This window comes from Acanthopagrus latus, chromosome 24 (assembly GCF_904848185.1).
Source record: "Acanthopagrus latus isolate v.2019 chromosome 24, fAcaLat1.1, whole genome shotgun sequence".
Classification (NCBI taxonomy): domain Eukaryota; kingdom Metazoa; phylum Chordata; class Actinopteri; order Spariformes; family Sparidae; genus Acanthopagrus; species Acanthopagrus latus.
This window is the reverse complement of record NC_051062.1, coordinates 6793925-6818422: the sequence shown is the minus strand read 5'-3', so window position 1 is coordinate 6818422 and position 24498 is coordinate 6793925. Positions and strand designations below refer to the sequence as shown.

General features: G+C 41.2%; 1 protein-coding gene across 5 annotated transcripts in view; it reads left to right on the top strand.

Moving 5' to 3' along the window:
* Positions 1 to 24498, top strand: part of LOC119015479 (metalloreductase STEAP3-like) — a 154378-nt gene that overhangs the window by 31871 nt on the left and 98009 nt on the right. For 4 of the 5 annotated variants that reach the window (XM_037091506.1, XM_037091511.1, XM_037091507.1 and 1 more), the window contains exon 2: positions 15687 to 15730. The exons of the other annotated variant lie outside the window; for it this stretch is intronic. The gene's annotated coding sequence lies outside the window, so the exon portion shown is untranslated. The remainder of the gene's footprint in view (positions 1 to 15686; positions 15731 to 24498) is intronic. 5 annotated transcript variants of the gene reach the window in all.

The following is a 24498-nucleotide window of genomic DNA, read 5'->3' as shown; positions in this document are numbered from 1 at the left end:
TAGCAATTTTAACTGATTTTGATACGTAGCTGGATAGTGTTTAGTTCATGAATGTCTGATCTGGGACATTATCCGAGCATTTAACCCACAAAATTCTATTCTGGCACCCAGTCAGTAAAAACAAACAGCCAAATGTTTTATTTCACACTGGACGCGGAAGATTTACCCTCCTGACTCCAAACAACAAAAATCAGAAAAAATGGAACATGAGCCATAAAACCAGTGCAAAACCAAAAATGTTAGACTTTTGTTTCAAGGATAACGGGTGAATTTGAGTCCCCGGGTCCCCAAATGTTAACATTTTTATCAGCTCAGGCAGTGCTCCTCATTCCAAACAGCGTCTTGGAAAAGAAAATTCTTCAGACAACACACAAACATTGTTTTTGGCAACGCAGGAGTGATGAGGCGCTGTTGTTGGCTCTGCAGTGAAAACCTATTGAGAGTCAGGAGAGTGGATTTTGGGTCGCTTCAGTGCCCCGTCGCTTGCCAGTGATTGGCCTGATTCCTGCTTTCTGAAACGTGGTCATGGTCAACACACACAAATACACTGAATAGATCTTCTTTTCAGGGAATCTTGTAGTATTCATATAAAATTTGTGGAATATGTTAGAGTCAGTGGTGAAAATTACAGGATGAGCTTAACATGAAGGTAAAATTTTTATTTTTTGTGAAAACATGGATTAAATAAAACATCTTTCAGAGTCCCATTTTAAGATAATACACAAGCAACATATCTCCACTACATAAAATTCCAACTTGGAGTATAAAGCTCATATATATATATATATATATATATATATATATATATATATATATATATATATATATATATATATATATATATATATATATGCTTTGCAAAGTCTTGCCACCTCCACCTCAAACTGTATGTGCCGCATTTCACAATGCAGGCACAGTAAATGTGTTTCTCATTATCGGTGTGTCTAGAGAACAGAAAGCATTGGGAGTCCTGGGTCTCTGATGGTGAATAAAAATCACCTCTTTTATATAATGCATGGCAAAACAGCCTAATGTTAAAGTGTAACCTGGTGAGTATGATGCTCAGTGTACACATAAACTCTACACTCTTTGATACTATTTAAACAACAATCTTTTTTGAAATCAACATTTTTAACCTGATGTAATTTATTTACAATGCAAATTCTGACTGTAGATTACAACGAGTAATGTGCTAAAGAAGGACAAAATTAAATCTATTTAGTTATTTATTGAATTATTCCTGAAACTACATTTTTTTCCCCTAACAGTCTAAATAAACAAACTATCTTTGTTTTCATGACTGAATAAACAAAATAAACAAACTGACAATTTCTTACAGTTTTTATTTTGTTGATGGATGGCGGACCCTGCCACCTTTCTAGCTTCAAACAGTGTTCTGGGACCTGCTTGTTTATTCACTTGTGGAAACCAATTCAATATTGTAAATATAAAAATTCTGAGTTTGAATTTCCTCGCCAAAACTACGTAGTGCCCCTTTAAACCATGTAGTTTTAAAAATGAATTATTAGTTCCAATGAATTAAAGGTAATTAGTATTGTAGGTCAACTTTCACAAATAACATTGTATTTGTAGTGTTTCATCATAAAGACTGAAACTGATTTCTGTTAGTTTGATGGCATCTGCCAAGTTTCCATGAGACTTATTAGTTAAAAAGTCGCAGATGCGTTTCTTGATTCAATACGTTTTTTCAGTGACTTACGGCGCAGGAGACAAAGTGTGGTATGTAGAGTGTGAAACAATAATTTTGAATCCAAATCAGTCAAATGAAGTGTTCCAAAGCACTGAAAATGTCCCATCTGTGCTCATTTGGCCTTCGAGTGCCCAGAGGGAATTGGGAGAAATTAACAAATGGCATTTGCTCAAGATTGCACTCTGACGAAAACTTTAAACTTGCACCATAGACTACAATACAGCAGAATGCTTTAAAACATATAAATATAACAATATAGAGCAGACAGAAATATAATTTATGTTCTGTTTTAATCACAGTGCCAAACTGTTAATCACTGAGAGAGTAGGAACAGATTTTTTACCTCACAAGTCTGGAGTCCACTTTAAATTATAATCAGCTACAATAACTTACCAAAAAAAAAGGAAAAAGAAAAAAAAAGGGGGGGATATACCGTGGGCCTCGTTGGAACAGCAGTGTTAAGTTAGTTGTGGGAAATGGAGGGTGTAAAGTGGGGAAGGCGCGATGAGAGAGAGGGAGAGAGAGAGAGAGAGATGTGGGGAGCATCTGCCTGTGGTCATGGTTCATTCACTTTCGCTATGGCCTCTCAGCTCTTTGAAAATGCAAGATGGTGAAAGAAAGAGAAAAGGAAGAGGAGGGGTGGTGGGATGGTGTTGGGGGGGAGGTAGAGAGTTGGCATGGCACTAAATTCCCCCTCATTTTCATCTGCTACATTCATCATATCCTCGAGTCGATCGCTGCTCCCCCCCACCCTTTTTTTTAACCGCCCTCGTCGCCAGAAGTCGAGGTCTCAGAGGAAGTAAATAAAAGACGGGATCAAACTCAGGAATGATGAGATCTCACAGCCTGTACAGCCCAGGGGAGCGGTGCTCTCTTTGCTCTTGTCTCATCTTGACATAGCTTGTTCATACAGTGTAAAAAGGGGGAAAAGGTCAATGCAGTTTTCAGGTTCAATGGATGTTTTCTGTGTTCAAAAATAAGCACGTGCCATCTCTGAATCAAAATGTATCGCTACAGACACGCACAACCACATTTCTGCTAATCTTCTCGATCTTCCTCAGATTTGTCCTTCATTTTCTGTGTCCTTCCTTTAAAATGTGTCTTTCAAGCTTGTTCGTTGCCAGATCTGATCCAGAGCGACCAACAGAACGCATACGACGAAAATTCAGTTGCAATCAAAAGAGGCTCCATCACGGGTTGTCTGAGGCTCCCCCTCTGCTTCTTGGATAGGCCAGGGGTATTTGGGCGCTTGAGGGGGCGGGGAATTGATTTGTGTGTGTGTGTGGCGTGACAAAGGCAGTGTGTTTGCATGTTAAAGAAGACTTTTTTGGGGGAAAGAGAAGGATCACTGTTTCAGAGGACCCGTGGCGCGGTGCTGATAAGGTAACACAAGCCAGCGCCTTCGACAGGGGAAGATGTATCTGCTTGTGATTTCGCATTGCACCCGGCCCTGCCCCGCCCGGGCTCCGCCCTAACCCACTCTCACCCGCCCCCCGCCATCCTCGCGTCTATAGCATCAGGAAGCGAACCGTCACTCTCCCGACTCCTTACCAATCACATGTTGACCTCGAGGGCGTCAACGTTCGACATTGGCCCGAGTTGTAATCACAATCGACGGCACAAGTAAGTTCAACTACCAAATTGGCGCCGTCAGAGGTTCGATATCTTGACAGCTGAAAGGGTGCAGCCAACAGTGCTCAGGGTCCTACGAGCACATTCAACAGATAATTCTTTTATACTTCTTGAGAAAGCCTTCCACATGCGGACATGAGGTCTTTGTCAGCACTTCGTCGTATTCTCATGTCACCAGTTTGTTGTCGGTTGTAATGGTAATATAATGACAAGATAACTGATTGGGTAAAATGAGCGATGACATTGGCGAAGCAAGGTGCTGAATACAGAATGAGCCAAGACAGAAGAATGACCAAGCAGAAAGAAACCCTGCCATCATTTCTTTAAGCAAATGATTTTTATACTCAAAACCACTCTGAGGGTTGGATCACTTTTGAAATTGGTACCTGGAATTCTATACTGGTACCCAACGGTACTATTTTTCAGTACTTTACTGTCTCTGTAATTACAAAAATGTAACTTCAGTTTTCATCACTTCAATCATTCACTTCGGGAGACAATACATGATGTGTCATATTTCCAGCAACAATGCAGTTCACATGTCTGTCAGTCTTTGTAAGTTTGATTTCAGTAATATCTTGCTATAATGCACATAAATCTGGTAAATAAAATCCTTGTTTCTATAAACTGCTATATTTAGCCGCTCCTGCTGCATTAAAAAAATACATACATAAAATAAGAAGCCTGAATAGAGCCTGATGTGTTCCCATGAATTCCCTCAATTTGTTAGCTTGTTATATAAAATTGATTTGGTAGTGCACTGTACTTATTATTGGTTTCATACTGAGGTTTTAGGGCATTCTAAAAACATACTATTTCAGTAATGTTCGACGTCAGACGTTCGACTCTGTCTCTCTCTGTCTCTCTCTCTCTGACATTTCTGTAAAACACTCTCAGGTACCAAAATATGGCACAGCTTTACTTAATGTGAATTGGTATGTGAGTTGTACCGTAATTCGGTCAGTACACTTAAAAGTACCGAGTTTGGTAGCCAGCCCTAGTTGCATTGGTAAAGATCTGGTCCATTTATTGTTTTTCAGGATAAGAATTTGTTGAGCTATTTCAATGTTACATTTGATACTGACTTACTGACTGGCCAGCAGTCGCTTTGCTTTACAGTCTGACATGATTAAAGTGTAAAATATGTAATAGCTCATCAAGTTTGTGTGTTTTTAAGCCTCAATAACTTGCATATCATCTGATGCTCTTTGTATAGACTTTACATTATCATCGATTTATCTAAACAACTTTGTTTTAGAAGGACACAGACTGACAATAATCTTACTTTGAACTGTTGAGCCAAGATCTCTTGCAACTCATCTTTTATTAAAGTTTCCTCAGGTCACTTCAAAGTAAAAAGTACTTCCACCCTTTCCTCTCCTCCTCTTCTTCCTCTGTGCCGTCTTTGCTGTGTCTCTCTGTCGGCTACACTCTTTCATTTGTGAGTCCTTTGTCCTCTTGTGCGCCTCCGTTTTGTCCCATTAACTCAGATGTGTCAAGGCATGCCCATTGCTAGCTGTGCCCAAGCCCGAGCATGGCAAAGCAGGACAGATGGTTGCTAGGGAGGTTGCCAGGGCGGATCAGTGGGCCTGTGTGTGCGACTCCGTGTGTGTGTGTTCAGTATCTCAAAGCCACGCTTCACTGTCGGACAATGGCATCGCCGGCCCACACCGGGGTTGGGTTGTGGCACCAAGCCGCGACCCAATAATGCCGGTGCCGCTGAGGGTTGCGACCTGGAAACGGGGGCCGACTGTGATAACAGCTTGGCCGAGCGGCGGGGAGGACACCTTGTCAGTGTCGCCACGTCGTAACGCGTGAATGTCACTGTCCTGCTTGCCCGCCTGCCCTCCACCTCTTTTTTTTATTCTTTCCCCAATCAACCCCCCCTCCCGCACCACCACCCCCTCCATCTCCTTCCAAACCCCTCCACACACACTCCTCCCTCTCCTCATCCTCTCTTGCAAGTCTGCGCCTCCATCTTGAGAAAAACAACATGCCCCAGTAAGATATGAAGACCAGAACCAGGAGGAAAATAAAAGGATTCCCGTTGATTTACTGCGCCGTTCTATTCTCGGCTCGGGGTTTTTTTGAATCCACGCCTTGGCAAAGGGCTCGATTCGCTTTGATGACCCTTTCTGGAGACTGTAATCCTTGTCTTCTGGTTTATGGCACGTTGTCAGTTTCGCGTGTCTTCATCGAGAATGCTGTTTTGTGTGTAGCCATAATACAGACACCAGCAAATTATAAGATTAGAGACCTGTGTTTAGGGGCCTGTGGTGTCTCTCCTATCTCTGAACAGATTTTTGAATACTAACGCTCACATCTCCAGCAAGTGTATGACTGTGTTGAGTCAGTAACGATGCATGCTGGAGACGCATGAACTTGATGTCGAATGCAAAAAAACCCAAACTTTTAGACGTCAGAAAACTGCACAGCAGGGGTGCACGCGCTCGGTGTGTAAAAATCCTCACTGCTTAACGCGTGTTACCGTGCAACTCTCCGCAGAGAGTGCTGTTTGAGGAGGTGCAAAGACTCCAAAGTATGTGTAAATTTAAACTTGGCTTAATCTTAACAGGACAGATTACACTCAGCAGGTGAGTCTGTGGGTAACAGGGACAGGCTGCTCGCGCTGGCACGCCGCCCCACCAGCAATAACTCTAATGGAGCACTTTCAGAGCTCCTGGGAGGGGAAATCAAATGATGTCAACCATGTCATAATCCAGACCTGGCTCTCTGTTAAAAAAAAAAAAACCCTACATTTTTAAGAGGGGAGAAGGGTCGGATTGGTAGGGGGTCTGGGCTCAGACTTATCATGACTTCTCTGATCTGACATCTGTAACGTCTGACGTACATGGCTGGAGAAATCACTGTAAATCTGACAGTCTGGAATATATTTGACCATCAGTATTCCTGGGCTCGCTCGTATCTCTTGCTTAGGAGTATAATTTGCGATAGCCTAGAGAACCTTAACTTCCTCTCCCCCAACGCCGACATACCAAATTATAACTGGTTTTTACCGCAATTACTGCAAATAAAAACACATTTATTAAAGGAGCACTATGTAGTTTTGATGAGGAGGTTTGTTTGACTAAGTAAACATACTCTCCTTGTTTTCACGACTGAACAAACTGAATAAACAAACTGACCTTAAAAGGGCAACACAGTTTCATACTGTTTAACTTTGTTTATATGTGGCGGGCCCTGCCACCTTTCTAGCATCAAACAGTGGTCCGGGACCTTATTTTCCTCTGAGAACAGCTTTTCTATTCAGTTATGGAAAAAACAAATATTTCTTAGTTTTATTACTATTGTCAATATTAAATTCTTAGTTTCGATTCATTCTTTCCAAAACTATAGAGTGCCCCTTTAACATTCTGACAGTCCTAGTTTCAAAAGCCAAGCAAATAATCTCCACACCAAAAAGATATCTTCAATCACACGAGACACTGTGTAAACACAGCGAGCAGCGGGTGACAGTGTTCCAACAAGAGGTTTCCTTCTTCAATTACGGACCTCGAGCCTTTTAAAACAAAGATATTGTTATCTGTCTCCCCGTTACCATCCATGTCTGATGTCTTGCTCTCACAAGCAGCTCCCTCAGGTTTTCTCTGACGGACTGCAAAAGCCGCAATCTTGTGTTTTCTGAAACTGGTGCACCGTAACCGCAACATGGTGCTCGGCTACGACACAAAATTGGGATCAATCGGTGTGTGATTATGAGGTCCTTGCTTGTTAACAGCGTTGCCGTGTCTTATTTCCTCATGATTGGAAGTTGACAGTGGTGGTATTTTAAACAGATTGTGACTTGAATCTCTCTAAAAAAGCAATTTGCTCTTCATCTTGGAACAGGAGACTTTTTTTTTAAGGGAAAAGCACAAAAATGTTCCACAAGTAAGTCATTTCAAGGATGAGGACTGCGGTAAGCTAAAGGGAAAGATTAAAGATGCACAGACTTATGAGCTACATATTTATTTTTTTCCATAACTGAACAAACAAGCTGTTCTCAGAGGAAAATAAGGTCCAGAGCACTGTTTGAAGCTAGAAAGGTGGCAGGGTCCGCCATGTATAAACAAGGTCCAACAGTATAAATGGGTATAAAAGGTGTTGTCCTTCAAGGTCAGTTTGTTTGCTCTGTTTAGTCAGTCATGAAAACAAAGAATGCTTGTTCATATAGTTTGTTTAGCCATAAAAAGAGATCGGTCAATGTCAATCTTTCTCTTCTGATTAAAATTTTTTCCCCAAAATTACGTAGTGCTCCTTTAAAGTTTCAGTTAAGTGCGTAATTAGCTTTGAGAGTTTAAGGTTTGAGTGGAAATTCTGGATGTGCTCGGCCAGAAAGCGACAGCCAAGAGTCAATCGATGAGCCGTCATCCACATGACATTAGCACCCTCTCACACTGAAGAGGAGCTGGGAGAGGCTGCCTATTGAAGCACCGCAGGGTGCCGTCAGATGCCTCGCTCTGATAGGGACACAAACCACCAACCTGTGTGTGTGTGTGTGTGATCTGTCCTCTCGCTCGGACCATTCAGCAAGTGACTGATGACGTTCCCCTGCCGCACCAGGCGACATCACGGCACAAAGGGCCACTCCGGGTGAAACAAAGACCCTCTAATTGTGCCTTTGAGCAAGCCGCTTGGTCAGTCAGCTGGTGGCTGGTGGGTCCCTCGGGTCCGGCAGTCCTACAGATTGGCTGAGGCCTGGGCTGCTGCACCGGGGAGGAAATTAGGAAAGAGGAGGCTTTGTGTCTCCCAGTGTGGCAGAAAAATGATAAATGGTAACACGATTATCATGAAAAGTAATGCACTTCTTTGAAAGCCACATGATTATTTTTACAAACCTATGAGACAGACACATGCACGTTGTGTGATGAGAGCCACCTGCCACCTTTCTAGCCTCAAACAGTGTTCTGGACCTTATTTTCCTCTGAGAACAGCTTGTTTATTCAGTTATTATTACCTCATTTATATTATAAATATTTAAATCCTGAGTTTGGATCTTTTCACCAAAACTACACAGTGCCCCTTTAAAAATGAAATTGTTAGCTGTTCTTAAGGACTGAGTGGATGTGGGCCTGAATGAGACATACTGGAAGTCAGACAGTACTGAGAAACACACTAAACTCCTTTAACCTCTAATTGCCACACGATGAATCCACTTTGCAAAGCTTCCTTTTTGGAATACAGTACATTAGATTCCACTAAGGAAAAGTCATTCCTTTCATTTTCAAATAGCATATATTTTCTTCTATATTACTGGTTTTATCAACACACCTTTTTATTTACCAGGACATGTGTGCCCTGGCAGTGCGATGATAGTCGTAAAAGTGTTCCAAAGTGAAAAATGACAAAGCTGACCAAAATAGCAGCCGTTTCAAACACAAAATTAGACAGACAATACAAGGGAAAAACAAAGCAGTGACAACAAATGCCATGGCATCCACCATGATTGACTGCAAAATATACAGTGGCAAAAAAATGTGGAGCTCAAAATAGTGGGTCGTGTCACCCAAATCGTCCAGGACACCCGGTGCGTCCTGACTGTGATGGTTGGTGAGTGCTGGTGGTCTGTTGTTGCGGATGCAGACAGGCGGGCCATTTGGTCCTATTGTTAGTCATTGTTAAGAGCGGCTATTGAAGACCCACCCTGCCTCTCTGGCTGAGGTCAATGAGGTTTGATGACGTTGTAATGGATCCTAAATGACTCTTTAAAGAGGTGAAATGTGAGCCTCCAGTGATGTCTTTTTTTTTCTTCTAATAAACTCAATTCTTTGAGAAAGCAAACAAATAAAAGTGGTGAGAAGTGGGACGTTTTGATTCGTCATGCTTGAATCAAAATAAATGAAGACAGTTTACAGCTGAAAGTCTGCTACGGTTATTCTCGTAACAAAACCCCGCAGAATCCACACCACTGCCGTGACAGCCTCCCCACATCAAAACATGTTTTCTTCAAAACCAGGCGGCTATTTGTGGCGTCTCCCATGTAGCGGCATGTCGCAAGGAGAGTGTTTGTTGTTGCTGTGAAAAGACAGCCTGCTCTCAGAGACATATTTGTGTGTGTGTGAGTGTGAGTGCGTGTTGGTGTGTGAGAAAAAGGCCGGCTGCTAGGGTGAAGCAGCGACAGACAACAGACTGAGAGGCAGTCTGCTCCTGCTGAGCCGGCACTGCTGTGCTCTGAACACACCACTAGAACGTGCTCTTCTGCAGATTATACATTACTCACTCGCTCAGAGTTGACGCTCCTGTTTCACACACAAATTCCTTACACAGTCTGAGTATTATTTAGCTTAAAACCTCTGAAAAAGGGAAAAATAAGTCCATTTGTTAACAGGACAAAATCAGCTACTTATAAACCTCATGAGTCACCTGTCACATTTTAGACGATGCAGCGCAATAAATAAATAAAATTGCAGTCAGTACTTTTAAAGAAAAATAAGAATAAACATGCATTTAGATTTCCAGGCTACAAAATACGACACAAAACAGGCCTTTTTCAAACAGTATAACTTGGCTAAATGCAAAAGAGGAATCAGCACAGGATCTGTCGTTAGCGCATTGATTTCATTTCATCGGTGTCGGGCGGATTTGTTTGACATGGGAGATAAGAGGTGGGGCTCAACTCTGCAGCTGAAAAGGCGAAAGGGGCGAGTCGAGTGTCTGAAGAACAAGATGGATGGAGAGACGGCTTTCACCAACTCCATTCTCATGAAATCTATCCGTTTTTTTTTTTCGCCTTTGCATTTATCCTAATGAATTTCCTCCCAATCTTTATATAATTTAGTAGTTTTTTTGGGGGGAGCTCTCCATGTGTTGCTGTGTTGTATGCTTTATGTGCGGCGCGCCTCCTTAGCAGGGTAATAAATGTAAATAACAGTCTGCAGTGAGATTAGGGTCTCCATGCTAGGCTGCACTGCCAATTGAAATCTGCTGATGAGGACGGTCGGAGCACCAACTGTTCCTCAGACAGCACCACCGGAGCCACCAATCCATCGCCATTTGTTATCGGCACTCGCACAAACATCCCAGCTTGCCTGGATTGCGGTCCTGGTCCCTCAGGACTCCTGTGTGTCTGTGTCGGTCTGTTGTGAATGTGTGAAGTTTAAGTTTGTACCTCAGGAATAGATATGTGCCCGAGCATGTGCTTGTAAACATATAGTCATAAAAAAAATGTGAATGAAATGTTTGCCCATGTTCGTCGAGCCCTTTGGGTGCTGACTGGATGACAATGGAGGAATTCCCCACGGACCCACTGACTCCCACTGATACCTATAGGTCCCAGTGGGAGTCCCATATTTCCCAGAGTCCCCAGTGTCTCCTCCATCACTCTTAAGACAGTAATTATTTCTTCGTTTTCAATTAGCCGCCGTCACCCTGTGTGGACAGAGAGTCCAGGACGCAGAGGATGTGGCTACTGTTTTGTGAGCTGTAACTCAGATGAATTACCATTTTCACTTAGCGAAATAAACCCATCCAACCATTTCTTCTTTTCTTTTTACTGAGAGACCGTGTGATAATTGCAACTGGACCTGCATGTATGGACTAAGAGAGTTTAAAGAAATATTATGGTATTTTGGGGAAATATTTGCATTCACTTTCTTGATGATTTTGTTTATAATCTTTATGCTAAGCTAAGCTAATTAACTCCCAGCCATAGAGGGTGTGATATAAAGATCATTAGCTTTTGACAAAAGCCAACAATTATTATTACTAGAATCATTTTTTAAAAAACATCTGCTGTTCTAATGCAACCATCTGGCTTGACTGTTAGAACTAAAAGGATTAATTTGTTCTTGAGAAGAAGAAATTGAGAAGAATCCGAATCGTCCGCAAGCAAATCACTGGCAAGCATACCAAAAATGACAAATAGGGCTACATAATATTACTGGGCAAGTGCTACCTATGCAAAAAACTCTTAAGAGTTTACCTGTGAATATTTGCTGTTTTTTTCCCCCCCAGTCCTGCTGTTCTGGTTCTATTTTGTAGTGCTAAAGATATGACCCTGTGTTCAGATGTTTTAATGCTTTAGTCAGCAGTTGGTGTCCAGCTGTGGTTCATGAAGAAACCACATGGTTCACATTTGAATAAAGAGTCTAAACACAACAGGAATCTGGATCATGTGTATTGGAGCTTTCGGTCGTTGAATTTCTTAACTTTGGAGTTGGACGCACTATTGTTGTGATGACTGAATTACTTTTGAGCACAGACCTGATACTATCGGCCTCCCTCTGAGCATTTTCATACCGAGTAAACAATTTCCACATTTGCTCATTAAGTAATTTCCAAGCAAATATTTGGCATATGTAAGGAGAAGTGTAATAACACATTAAAAGATTACTCAGACAGACTGAATCCGACTCCAGATCAATGGAGCCTGTGTACCTCAGAGGAGCTGGGACCTCCACTCCATTTCAATTCAAATGGGGTGGCAGGATCCCAGAGGTCTGAGAGCTTCTCCGTGGACGAACTCTGGATTGAATCCCTCGCTGGAAACTTCTCTTTCCTCTGTTAACAATTTCTGTCAAGGTTGAACCAACAATACCCTTAACCCCCAACAGAGCTGCCACAGTAGAATACTGCGGTTTTCGGGTTTTTCTTTCGCTGGGAATGAAGAGGGATGTTGTGGAAATGGAGAATGAGTCAGCTTTTCAAAGGGGCACTGTGTAGTTTTGGAGAGGAAACTCAAAGTCTGAATTTTAATATTAAGAATATTAATGGGGTTATGATACAAACTCTGACGTATTTATTTTATCCATAACTGAATAAACAAGCTGTTCTCAGAGGAAAATAAGGTCCCCAGAACACTGTTTGAAGCTAAAAAGGTGGCAGGGTCCACCACATATTAAAAAAGGAAAAACATTATGAAACTGCATTGTCCTTTAAGGTCAGTTTGTTTATTCAGCTAGGCTGTTCAAACATAAACAAAAACAGTCAGTGAAGATCTTTCTATTCTTCTTTAAAACTACATACTGCACCTTTAAAGTGAAAGGCTTGAAGTTTGACCAAAGGAAAGAAAATCTCAGTAATGGCAACCTCTGAAACTATACAACTTCGATTGATTTTGCTCATATTTTGCAGGTATAATGAAAAATACACATCCTGAAGAACTTCCTTAGCCTCAAATCTAAGTTGAGTCTGTTCAGGTGTCTAAATTCTGAGTCGTTGGAAACTTTGACGCATGACGAAGCGTAACTCGGAGATACTGTCCCACTGTGAATAAACCAGAGTCTGCGCTCTTACGGGAGATGTCGGCGGCATTATATTTAATTAGCTTTCCTTAGCGCTTCTATAAAGAAAACAATTAGTCTTAATTAAAATCGCTTGCATGCCGTTGTGTGGTTTCAAAGTAATAAAGCGCTGGCGCTGCTGCGCACATTCTGAGCATAAATAAATAATTTTGCAGTCGTTTCATTGAGCACTCACTTTACATTTACCACAGGGAGAACTTTATACACGCTCTCCATATTTATCCTAATTGTCGTTGCTTATCTTAGCATGAATAATTGATGGACTTTAATCAAATAACATAGCGCTAAACAGCATATGGCTGCGGTTCAGCTTAATGTATGTGCTGCAGCGCTAATGTTGCATTTATTTATGATGCTTCTGTTCGCCTTCATTTAATTGTCGCTCAATTCAGATATGACTCAAAACCTGAGAATGAAACTAAATAATATAATTTAGCATGACAGTATGAGCACATTACTGCCGTGGAATTAATTAATGCATTTTAGCCCCAGCTACTGTACTGAAGCAAGAGGCTGTGTCAATAATTTATATTTAATAGCAGTGAGTATTTATTTTCCTGCAGTGTGGGAGACTCAGGCCGCAGAGCAGCAAACACAATAACAGCACGGGCCTGTGACGAATGAGAAGGGTAAATATTGTGTATGTCGGGAGAGCTGCTGAGGCGAGGCAGTAGCCTAAAGATGTGCTGAAGAGGAGAGGGACACACGCACACACACACACACACACACACACGGAACACACATGAATTTGGTTTAATATGTAGCTTCTCCACATGGGAAGTGAAGCAGAACCCTCGCTGTTCTCCCACCAGAAGGCTCGGAGAATACCGTGTGTGTGTGTGTGTGTGTGTGTGTGTGTGTGTGTATTTGACTCTATTATTCAGTCTCTTCATATTCTTGAAATTGCTCCAAGGGGGAAAATACGCAAAGGGGCCCCGGAGGACTGTGAGAGATAGGGTTATGATTATTATTATTGTTGTTGTTGTCAGATGTGCATCTAAAGTGACATCTAAAGTCATTTAAAAACTATAGCAGTGTTTAACTGAGAAGATTCATTAAGTGGTCTTGTCCTGAATGCAAATGCCAATATTCTGCTGTTATTATCGCCTCTGTTCCAACACTATCACTGTGGTAGTTTCATGTATGCTAATATTTTTGATGTGCAACATTATCATATTTGCCGCGGGTTATTTGGAAACACTTTTGCACCCACCTTTTTTTTTAATTCCAGTTGCAGTCACAGGCTGAGATAAGACTTTCTTGTTGACTTCTTGTTTTGATACATCCTTTATTCACTTAGTCATTCTATTACTGATGATTAATTATCAAAAATGTCATTGTATTAAAGCTGCAGTGTGTAAGAATCCTGTCGAATTCATACCCAAAGCACATAGGAGGCCAGAGTAACCGCTGACTGCTGCTAACATGGTGGAGCAACATGGCAGACTCTATGGGAGAGGTCCTGTTCCCTCTCTAGATATAAAAGGCTGCACAAAAACACAACAATCAAGTGATAATGCATCAATGAAATTACGAATATTACATTCAATTTCTGCCTCAAACCCCCCGGAATCCTATACACTCTGACTTTGACTTGTGAAAGTACTCATAGTCATTCCGATGCTGCGGGTTATTTGGAAACACTTTTGCTTGTGAAAGTACTCATAGTCATTCCGATGCTTTTGGTGCAATATCAGTGTGGAGGTATTTGCTCAAATATATGTTGTGATATTTGATTTTGTTGATTAATTTTTGTTCAATCCTAGCATTTCTGAGGTGCTTCAAAATACCGAGATGTATAGTGTAGGACAATATAACCTTAAAAAACAATGTTATTTCAAGGCTATGTTAAGGTATGTTGCCCAGCCCTTGAGCAGCAATTCAATGTCAAAATAAATCTGACTGTTTGAAAATCGTAATTATAAGCTGCAATGGTACAGAATGTCTCTCATGTACGCATTTAACTTACTTTAGTTAAATGATCTTTGTGGGTGTCATTTGAAACACAATGAATTCAGATCCATTAGTGGGACAGGACTCTGCTTCCACTCCAATTCCACTCACTTATTGGCTACATTGTTAAACTCAGGTGTAGTTTAAACTTTTCACCACTTCAACATGTGGGTGCCTTTCAAAGAGCTTAATTAATCTAATTATCCAACCAGAGCTGTATTAGATAGGCAAAGCGATTAAAGTTTTAGCCCTTTCTGATGCTGTATTATCAAAACCCCTATAATTTTCTGTCACTTAGAATTAATTGGAAGTAATGTGTACGGTGCACTGGGCACATAGTGTGGCCCTCTAATCTATGGCCTTTGTAAGTGGAGGAGATAAAGCTAACCTTTTCCCCCTTCGTACAGGTTCAAGTTAATTAAATCTCCTTTTAATTGTGTTTTAATACAAAACGCACATTACCTCTGTTAATACGTCTCTGAGCCTGAGCTGGAAAAAAAAAGCTAATAGAGGGATTGAATCAAGAAAAGAGAAAAAAGTAGTCATTTTTTCCCCTTCTTCATTTTCTGAGAGAAGTGAAGTGTCAGCGAATTCAGGGTGGCGAGGGCAAAATTAATTATTTCAGCTTGATAAAGCTTTTCATCTCCCTGACTCCTTGCGCTGAAAAAGCCAATTAATGATGTCAAACATGCTCTCCCTCTCTGGGGACAGCCTCCACTCTGATGAGTGTGTTTACTGCAGTGGGACAGACTGGGTGAGCTCTATATGTGTGTGTGTGTGTGTGTGTGTGTGTGTGCGCGCTATGTCCATGCCCACCACAGGACCTTCCTTTCTAATCAGGGCCCACCTGTCAGGTCTCTGCCTCATTATCTATGTACAGAGAGGCCATTTTGTCAGGGCAGCTTCCACAGCAGCCAGCCGCCTTCTGCACGCCAGCAGGAATGTATGGCACTGTCCTCTGTGAGATAATTCACTTAATTATGGGGTAGAAGTGGCCTGAAGCAGGGATAGGTCAACACGAACTGACATGTAGCTCAGTGCATATGGCTTCAACTAGGTGCAGTCCCCGAGACAAGAGCATACAAATTTCCCCCATCTGAGGAAAAGGTTGACTTACTAATTAAGTGACTAGGAAAATTCTCTTGCAGGGTCAGAGGTCAGACACATTACAGCAGCAGCCCTGGAGGAGGCGGTGAGTACGTTGCTTGTGCACACTCAAACATTAACATACTTAAATGCATGATTAAACATACATCTTCAACCTGGGTTTTCTGGGTTGGCTGACAGTCTCTTAAACCATTTGAATTAGGCTATTTTTCTACATATACAGTACATATTATCTCAAGGACTGAAACACTTAGAAATACATTTAACATAGTTTATATTATAAATTGTTGTTCAGTTGCTTAAAAGCTGTTAAAAGACAGCTCATTGAGGAGATATGTACTTACATGCTGGGCCGAGAGCCCACAACAGCCAATGAGTGATCATCTAGACAGGTGACCCACTCTCTCTTCTCTCTGCTCTCTCCTGAGCCACTTATACACCAGTACAATATATAAGAAATAAGCAAATCTCCAGAGTAACTGCTAACTGCACCTGCCATTAGCTTAGTTAGCCATGCAGCTAGCTGTCTGAACTGGGAGTTCAGAGTGGTATTTAAGTACACAACACATGGACATCTTTACTTCATAGTCAAAATTCTGATTTCTTCACATTCAACCAGCTGATTTGGTTTATGTTTATTTTTGGGTTTTTTAACTCAAATTCTTACATACTGCTCCTTCAACTAAATGGCATCATATAACACTAAAAACACTTAAATGTCCATAAATGATTCTTACATTACAGCTTTTCAACTATATAGACACCCAGTTTAAAGCCTGCAGCTGATGAATGATAGCCAAACAAAAAGCCACATCAGCATCTCTCTGCAGTCCATTCTCATTTTTCCACTGGGAAAGTTCACTTTGGTTTTGGCTTACTTTAATATTGAATATGTTGAGAGATTGGTCTTTTATTTGCTTGTGGTTTTCTGTTGATGAGGTTTGTGGTTCGGGAGGTGGACATTCTTATTTTTTACTCAGCCACGCTGCTTATCAGAGCTATTTACATCTTTTACTTATTACAAACCAAACCCCACCACACTGATACTTTATCTCTCTTTTGTATCAAATGATTTTTTCCTTCTTTAAGAGTGTTCTCATGACGGATGGAAACAACTTCAGCATATAAAAATAAAACCAAGAGGCAGCTGACTGTGTTGGCCATGTCTAGTATCACCATGTTAAGCCTTGTTTCTTTCGTTCCTGTTTATCTACTTATTAATGATGTGTGTGTTTACTATGATCCGCCATGTGTTCAGACAGATCATCAGCAGGATAGATCACTGTAACATGTGACCCACACACAAATGGTTGTGTGTGTGTGTGTGTGTGTGTGTGTGTGTGTGTGCATGCATGTTTGTGGATAAATATATTTGTGTGTGTGCGTGTGTGTGGGTGTGCTTGTTGGACAGGGTGAGAGTGAAATATGGACTTGGACAGCGAGATGAGGGTGCTGGCTCTGATCACTGACAGCGTGATCAAGATGTACTTGACTGCTGTGTGTGTGTGTGTGTGTGTGTGTGTGTGTGTGCATTTGGGAGTTTTGCATGTGTGTTGGCGTCTAAATATCTACTGCTCTGGCACCCCACGTCGCTCCACAGACCCCCCAAAACTTCATCCATTCTGGAAGACGATTGTGATTTTTTAAAGTCCCATCCTGCCAGTGCAAAACACACATGTCGAAAAAGAGACAGAGATATACACACACACACACACACACACACACACACACACACACACACACACACACACACACACACACACACACACACACTTATGGGAACCATGTGGGATAGACTGTCTCTGACATTACAACCATCATCTCACTCACTCTCCTACCCATGTCTCCCTCGTTAAACCTTCAATCGGAGGTTGTGTGTGTGTGGTTGTGTGTGTGCAGCCATCCTCGGAGCATACTGATGGAATTAATGTCTGCTCGTTTAACAGAATAAAGTTCTCCCTCTTTACATCTCCGACTCTTTCGAAAACTGATTTAGTCATCAGTCAGCTGTACGGAGTTTACACAGCACATGTGTGGGCATGTGTCTGTTTGCGTTCGAGACACGTATGCCATGTTCCTGTCCACCGGATCAGAATCACTGCTGCGAATTCTGATTCTTTTTTCTTTTTTCTTTCTTAAATTCCTAAAGGAAGCGGAACCAGACGCAGGTAAAAATATCTTCCCGACATTGGCTGAAATATTTGACCTCACTGAGGTGTGGTTGACAGGCACTACAGGATCTGCTTTCCTTCTTGTTTATCACCCTCAAGTCTAGTAAAAATATTAATAATAACTCACAAACTGCTGGAGTCACGTGGATAAAGTTGAAGTGGAAGATGTCCCTCATGAATTAATACAACCCTGGTAAAGAACTTATGCAGTCATTTAAGGTTTTAATCCGTATGATTTTCATTAAATCATTTATTACAAATATTTGACGAAAGACAACTATCAAAATTAAAACCGTGAAAAACATATGACTGTTCATACTAACCAGCAGTTTAGCATTTAGCATGATGAATAATTGTCGTTTGTAGCACAGTTTTTAGCAAAAGTGTGAATGGAAGTCATGCTGAATAGTTCAGAATCTATTTTTGTCTCATCACAAACAGGACAGACAAAATTGAAAGATGCAATATGTAAGAATCGGCCACCTGTTGAATTCAGGAGGCAGCAAATCACCGGTAACAGCTAACTGCTGCCAACTCCAGCTGCTGTGAGCAACTTCATTCAGTTAGCTGTGTAGCTAGCAGTCTATCAACTGACTCAAGTTTGAGCACTGCAGGCGTGCTGTTGTAGCTGGTTAGCATGTTAGCTTGAGTAGATGTCTCTGCTACACAACATACTGCCATCTTTGACAACAAAAACTATTATTAACGTGACCTTTTTACATATTGCTTCTTCAAATCAACGCAATCAACCACTGTACAGGTTTCCCACCATTAACCAGGATGCTCTTCCTCATCTATTTCTAAATTTGCTGTGAGGGGGTTTACCACAAGCTGCAGTCCAGTCATTTTATTTTATTAGACCAACATGTCTGAGTGTCACGGTGTAGAGTGGCTGGTGACATTTAACACTTAACAGTACACCTTCCCTGCCAGCTGTAGCGTTCGCCTGCGTGCATGTGCATCCCTGCGCCTGTTTATTCCATCAGTCAACATCATGTATGTTCATACACAGTCTGTCTGGCTTCATGTCAAAATATCCATCTTAACAAGTCATTTAATTTGAGCTAATACCACTGGAATTTGAAACTTGATGAGTTCTGTGACCCCTTGAGTCCCTTGGTTGCAATATATTAGACAAGCTGTCTGAGAGCTCTTCCACAGCCGTTACACTAAGCCCTCACAATTAATTTTAGAGTGATGAGGTTAAACACTTTATATATGAAGTCTTTCAAGAGCATTCTTAAACCGCAAGCAGGAGTAGCATTAGTACTACAACTTGTTAAGACTGACATGTTTGACAGTATACATATGTACATTCTCTGATGTTGTTTATTAAAATGCTTATAAGGGGCACTGTGCAATTTTGGTGTTTCTATATCAGTATATATTATATTTTAATACAACCTCAGAAATATGTATTTTCCCAGCAGTGAATAAACAAGCTCAGGGAAAAATAAGGTCCAGAACACTGTTTGAAGCTAGAAAGGTGGCAGGGTCCGCCACACATCAGCAAAGTAAAACAGTATGAAACTGTTTTGTCCTCCCAGTTTGTTAATTCAGTTAATTTAGTCATGAAAGCAAAGACAGTTTGTTTTGGCATAAGAAATAAGTCAGTGAAGATCGTTCTCCTCTGATCAGCATTTCTTACCTAAAGTTTCAATATGTAAGAATTTTAGTCTAAACATTGAAAGGATTAATTCAAATGTTCAGTTCAAATATGTCTATTTATTGTGCTGCAGATATACAGTATCTACTGAAATTGGTATGCTAACCAGTTAGCCCCTGGCCTGAAAACCCCCAGCAGTCTAACTAGCTGCATGAAAAATAGCTAACATGCTAATGTAACCTACTGTCCCCTATATGTGTAGTGTATATATACAACATGTGTGCAATTCTTCATTGCACCTTTAAATCAAACTGTGCTGTAAATTTGCACAATGGCTTCTCTGACCATATCAAGAGGTAGATTTGTATGTTTTCCCAGGAAATGCAGCTGTGTTAGATGTTTGTTTTCACCCGGACGAGGATAAAGAGAAAGAATAAGCATGTTAAGAATGTTTGTTGACAACCCGTATACATTAGGCTCATGCAAAGTGTCTGAGATCAAAACTTTTTCATAGCCTGATGACAACTTTGACAATTAAATGAACAAGTCAATACAACTGAAATGAGGAAGGGCGAAAAACACCAAGACCAAATAGATGTTTATCTGTGGTTTGGAGGAGTTCTTTTTTGCGAAGCACCTCCCCATTTCCACTGCATCCATACAGTCTTCTGACTCTCTGTACTCTGTCATCGCACCTCATAAATACCCGATTACCCAGACGCTCGGCTCTTTCTTTGTAGAGACTAAAAAGCTGTTTGTTGATACACTCCAAATGATACATCCCACCAAATAAATCTGAGCCATTTCCTTTTCCACATGCACATTTATCTCTCTATCCCATGTTGTGTGTCTCGTCCTCCTGGTTTCAATTGAGTGTTTGCTCTTTTGCCATGACCGGGGGAATGCCACATATTGCCAGCATGGAAAAGTGACAAAATAAATTGAATTTGCTATAAGAATAGATAATCCAGATGATTAGTATTCATTTGGTGAACATGTTCTTTTTAATTTGCACCCATTTTGCCACAAAAGAAGGTCAAATTAACATTTTTCATAGGACTAAATTAATTCTCTCTCAGTTTCTCAATGATGGTTTCCCCCTCTGTCTCTCATTCACTGTCGCTCCCTTCATCTTTTCATCACCTCCCTTTATTTCCTCGCTGCCTCTCAAAGCCACAGATCATCACAGTCCTCAGAGCGCCACAGTGATCACTGCCATGTTTGACATAATGTGTCAAAACAGGCTACACTGTCTTACTTCAGCCAGTGACATTTTCTTTCTCTTTTTCATCCCCCTCCTTCTTTCCTGCGTCGTTTCTGGGTGATTCCGCTGTGCCAAATTCCTCCATGAATGTCCAGAGGCCTTTTCTTCTTACGAATGACAGATGCAAACAGCCCTTGTGAGAGGGGTGGCTCATCTCTCGACAGACTTCCCGGTTGTATCCTCATATGAACCTCAGATTCGCCGTCTGTGTTTTGAGAATCACAGTCGGTTTTGTGATGTTATTTTGCCTATTGTGCCTTAAAGGGGCACTATGTAGTTTGGGAGAAGAAATTCAAACTCTTTACAGTATTAAGTTGGTTCAAACTCGAAGTATTGGTTCCCAGCAGTGGCAGACTCAGGATGTTTGAGGGGCAGGGGTGAAAAAAATAAAAAGGACAACAGCTTTATGTGATGGGGCTCCTGGGCGCAGATAAGGCACCCTAGAGACCAGCTAGTAGGCATCGCTTATTAGCTCATGATACATACTTGCAGTGCAGTTTAAAGTAGCCTACTATAAGTTGGCATGTTAGTCTTTTTGTAGATTTGACATATGAGCTAGCTAGCATCTAAAAGTCAACCACAGCTTAGCAACTATTTTCTTGTCATTTGGTCATTCACAAGCTGTTAGCTCCACGGCTAACAGCTTTTAGCTCGTGTTTTGTTCCCCGAATTTGTCCCCTCAGTGCTTTGACTGTTTCATTGCCCAACTTCCTCCATCGCTGACCCATCCTTGATTCCACTCAAAACCCTGGCTGGTTCACTAAGAAGGCACAGAAGTTCAAGTAATCTTGCTAATTTAGTGGAAAAAGGGTCTGAGTTGACAGATTCATTGTAATTGCACAATAATTTCAGCTGAAAAGTAAATCCTAAGTAGCCTTGTCTTTGTTTCGATTGATTTTTATGTGTTTGGTTTTGTTGATGATTGTGGCAATCATTTTTACGCAGCGGATGAGTTCCACGCAGCCAAACAAAATAACATGTAGGACAGTTTCAGTCCATACCGTAGTCAGTGCTGATGTTGATGCATTAAACACAGTAATTGTCCCTTCATTGTTAATTTTCTCACTGTGAACATAGTGAGGGAGGGGTCCTGGGAGTAGATGGAGAAGAGGAGGAGGACGAAGGGGGGGAGGAGGTGGTGGCAGTCGAAACCTCAGTCATGTCACAACTGCAAATTTGTGGGCAGTTTGAGATGTTGACATCTGCATTCTTGCACGTTCTCTGTAACTCTCCACGCTGAGCCCAGAGACCAGCTTTAGATTGCTTTATTTATCTCTTTGCTCCTGTGGTTAAAAGGATGCTCCGTTCTAGACTTGTGTGTGTGTGACAAGATTGACGAGGAAGTGACACGAGAATATCCCAGAAATCCATCAAATACAAGCCTTACCTCGGCAGACAGGATTGCAAGATACATATTCACTATTATAGGTGCTCTATTCAGCAACATTAACAGTTTGTAGCAATTTACATGTATTTATCTCTTAAAAGTTTGGGGACAAAGTGTTTTCATGCTGCTGGATTGTGGATTTCTTTGTGGTGTCAGATTTTTCACAACAGTCTAAACGATGTGACTTCATGCACGTTCTGAAGGGCCTCGTCTCAGAGCCTCTCTCTGCTCTGCTGACAGAGAGCAACAGTGGCTGAAGTTAGTTTAGAAATGGAGTCGTAAAAGTAGAATTATTTGCTTTTGTTGATGCTCAAAACGACATTCATTTCATTCTACCTTCATTTCTTACCTGCAAACGTTCTGATCTGAGAGCCGTGTCAGTCGCTGTTCTTCCGAATGACTGACTGAGACGGAGGGTCAGTGGACAAGCGCTGAAAACATGTCAGTCAAATGAAATCTATCCACTGAGGCAACAGTGTCTGACACTTTACCACCTTGTAATTTTCCCATGTGGCTGAGCGGACGGACACCTGCTTTGTTTGAATTGAAATAACAGAGTAGGTGTTGGCAGTTGTGCTGTATGGATGCTTGAAGAAACTCAAAAAATCTTTGTAAAATGAGCAGAATCTGGTGTATGCACTTCAGCTACTTTGACGCAAATAAGCAGGTCCCATGAAAGACAGTATGTTGTGTTTCTCCAAGGTACGACATCAAGTGGATCCATTTTCATAACTTTATAGAAAATGTCTCTTTTTATTAGTTTCTGTCATGGACGCGAGCTTCTGCTGCTTAAAAAATGGTGCTGCAGAACGACCTGAGTACAGTATCTACTTTATGATCTCCAAAGGCCCTAAAGGCTGACATCAGCATTGCTCAAAAGTTCATTGACTGCTCTCGAATTTCCTGAAATGCCCCTTTCAGATTCCTGTCCCTCTCCACGGGGCCACTGCTGTCCTCTTCCAGCTCCTGTCTGGTTCCCATGAGCTGTGAAACAGGATCATGGCCAGACCAGGGATTTAACAATGCTTCTTGATATATGACGTTTCCTGTTCTGACAAGTGATATGTCCATTTTGGGGGGAAATGTGACCCAAAGTTCAACATTGAACGCCACTGAGAGCCATACTCTCTAACTGGACCTTTAATTTAGGAGGTCTTTGTTTTAAATGTACATGGGTGTCTCCTGCCCTAAACAAAGACTTGGCAGAAACTATTTGGGAACACCTAAATAACTTTGAAGAGGATTTGATCTCCTGTAGGAACGAACATGGACTCATCAAATGGAATTAAAGGATAAATGATACAAATGCAGGATTTAAAAGGCCTCTGTTTGCCTTAATGGAGTTATATAATAGAAGTCCATAAAAAGGATAAGCCTATTTTATGAAGGTATCTGTCCCCTACAATTAAACCACAATTTAAACCTTTTAGTGTCAAAAAGTATTTTGTTCATTAATTTATGCTGTGACTTTGCTATTGTATTATTCAACTATCAAACTTTATTGATATCTAGGAAGTGGCTGAATGCTAAATTTAGCTCTTGGCTAACCAAATGTAACAGGTTATCAAATGTGTTGCTGTCTTACCTTGATTAATGGGTCCACAATCAATCATATTTACAGTTGCTAATCAGTTTGAAAGTAGGGAAATGCTAACTGTTTGTCAGATTTTATTGATTTGGAACCTCGAACAAAGCAGTATGGTATTTATGCTTCCTGTGCTGAGAGTGATAATGAGGAGGAATATGGCCGGTCTACGGTGCCAAAGTTCATTGAAGTTGAACTCGACCGAGAAGTAAATACACTGAAATTCATATATTTTTATGGCACTAACTTAGCAGTCTGATTTGGTAGTTCCAACAGCAGTATCCAAACAAAGTGGTCATATGCAGTGGGAATTATACCAGATGTTAATGTTCTGGAATTGTCCTTTAATTTGGCTGGTCATCGAATGTACTTACTTGTTTAGAAGAATTGTCCAATATCAATGTCCTGCCTGCTGTTATACTTGAGTTTGGGTTTGTTGCTCAAGGACACCTCAGAAGAGTTTACGCTCACAGACAATAAATGGGTCTTGAACCCACATTCTCCGGTTGAATGACAGTTTCTTTAACCGCAGAACCATCCTGCCATCTTTCTTTCCACTATTTTGGGATGGACTGCCAGTAACCCACGCCAGTGATTGCAGGCTGCTGCATTTGATGACCCAAAGAATGTAAAGCGATACGCATCTTCATATCATAACCAGACTCAAGAGGAGGTTTCAAGAGCACACTTGTGCTCAATACACATCCTGTCTTTTGATATTTGTATGTGCGTCAGTCATTCAGTCGGTTGGGTCTCTCTGTCTCTGCGTGTCTTTCCAAAGTATGAGAGTGATTACACGAAGCTGACAATCAGGTCCAGGCCTTTATCTGCGTCCTTTAT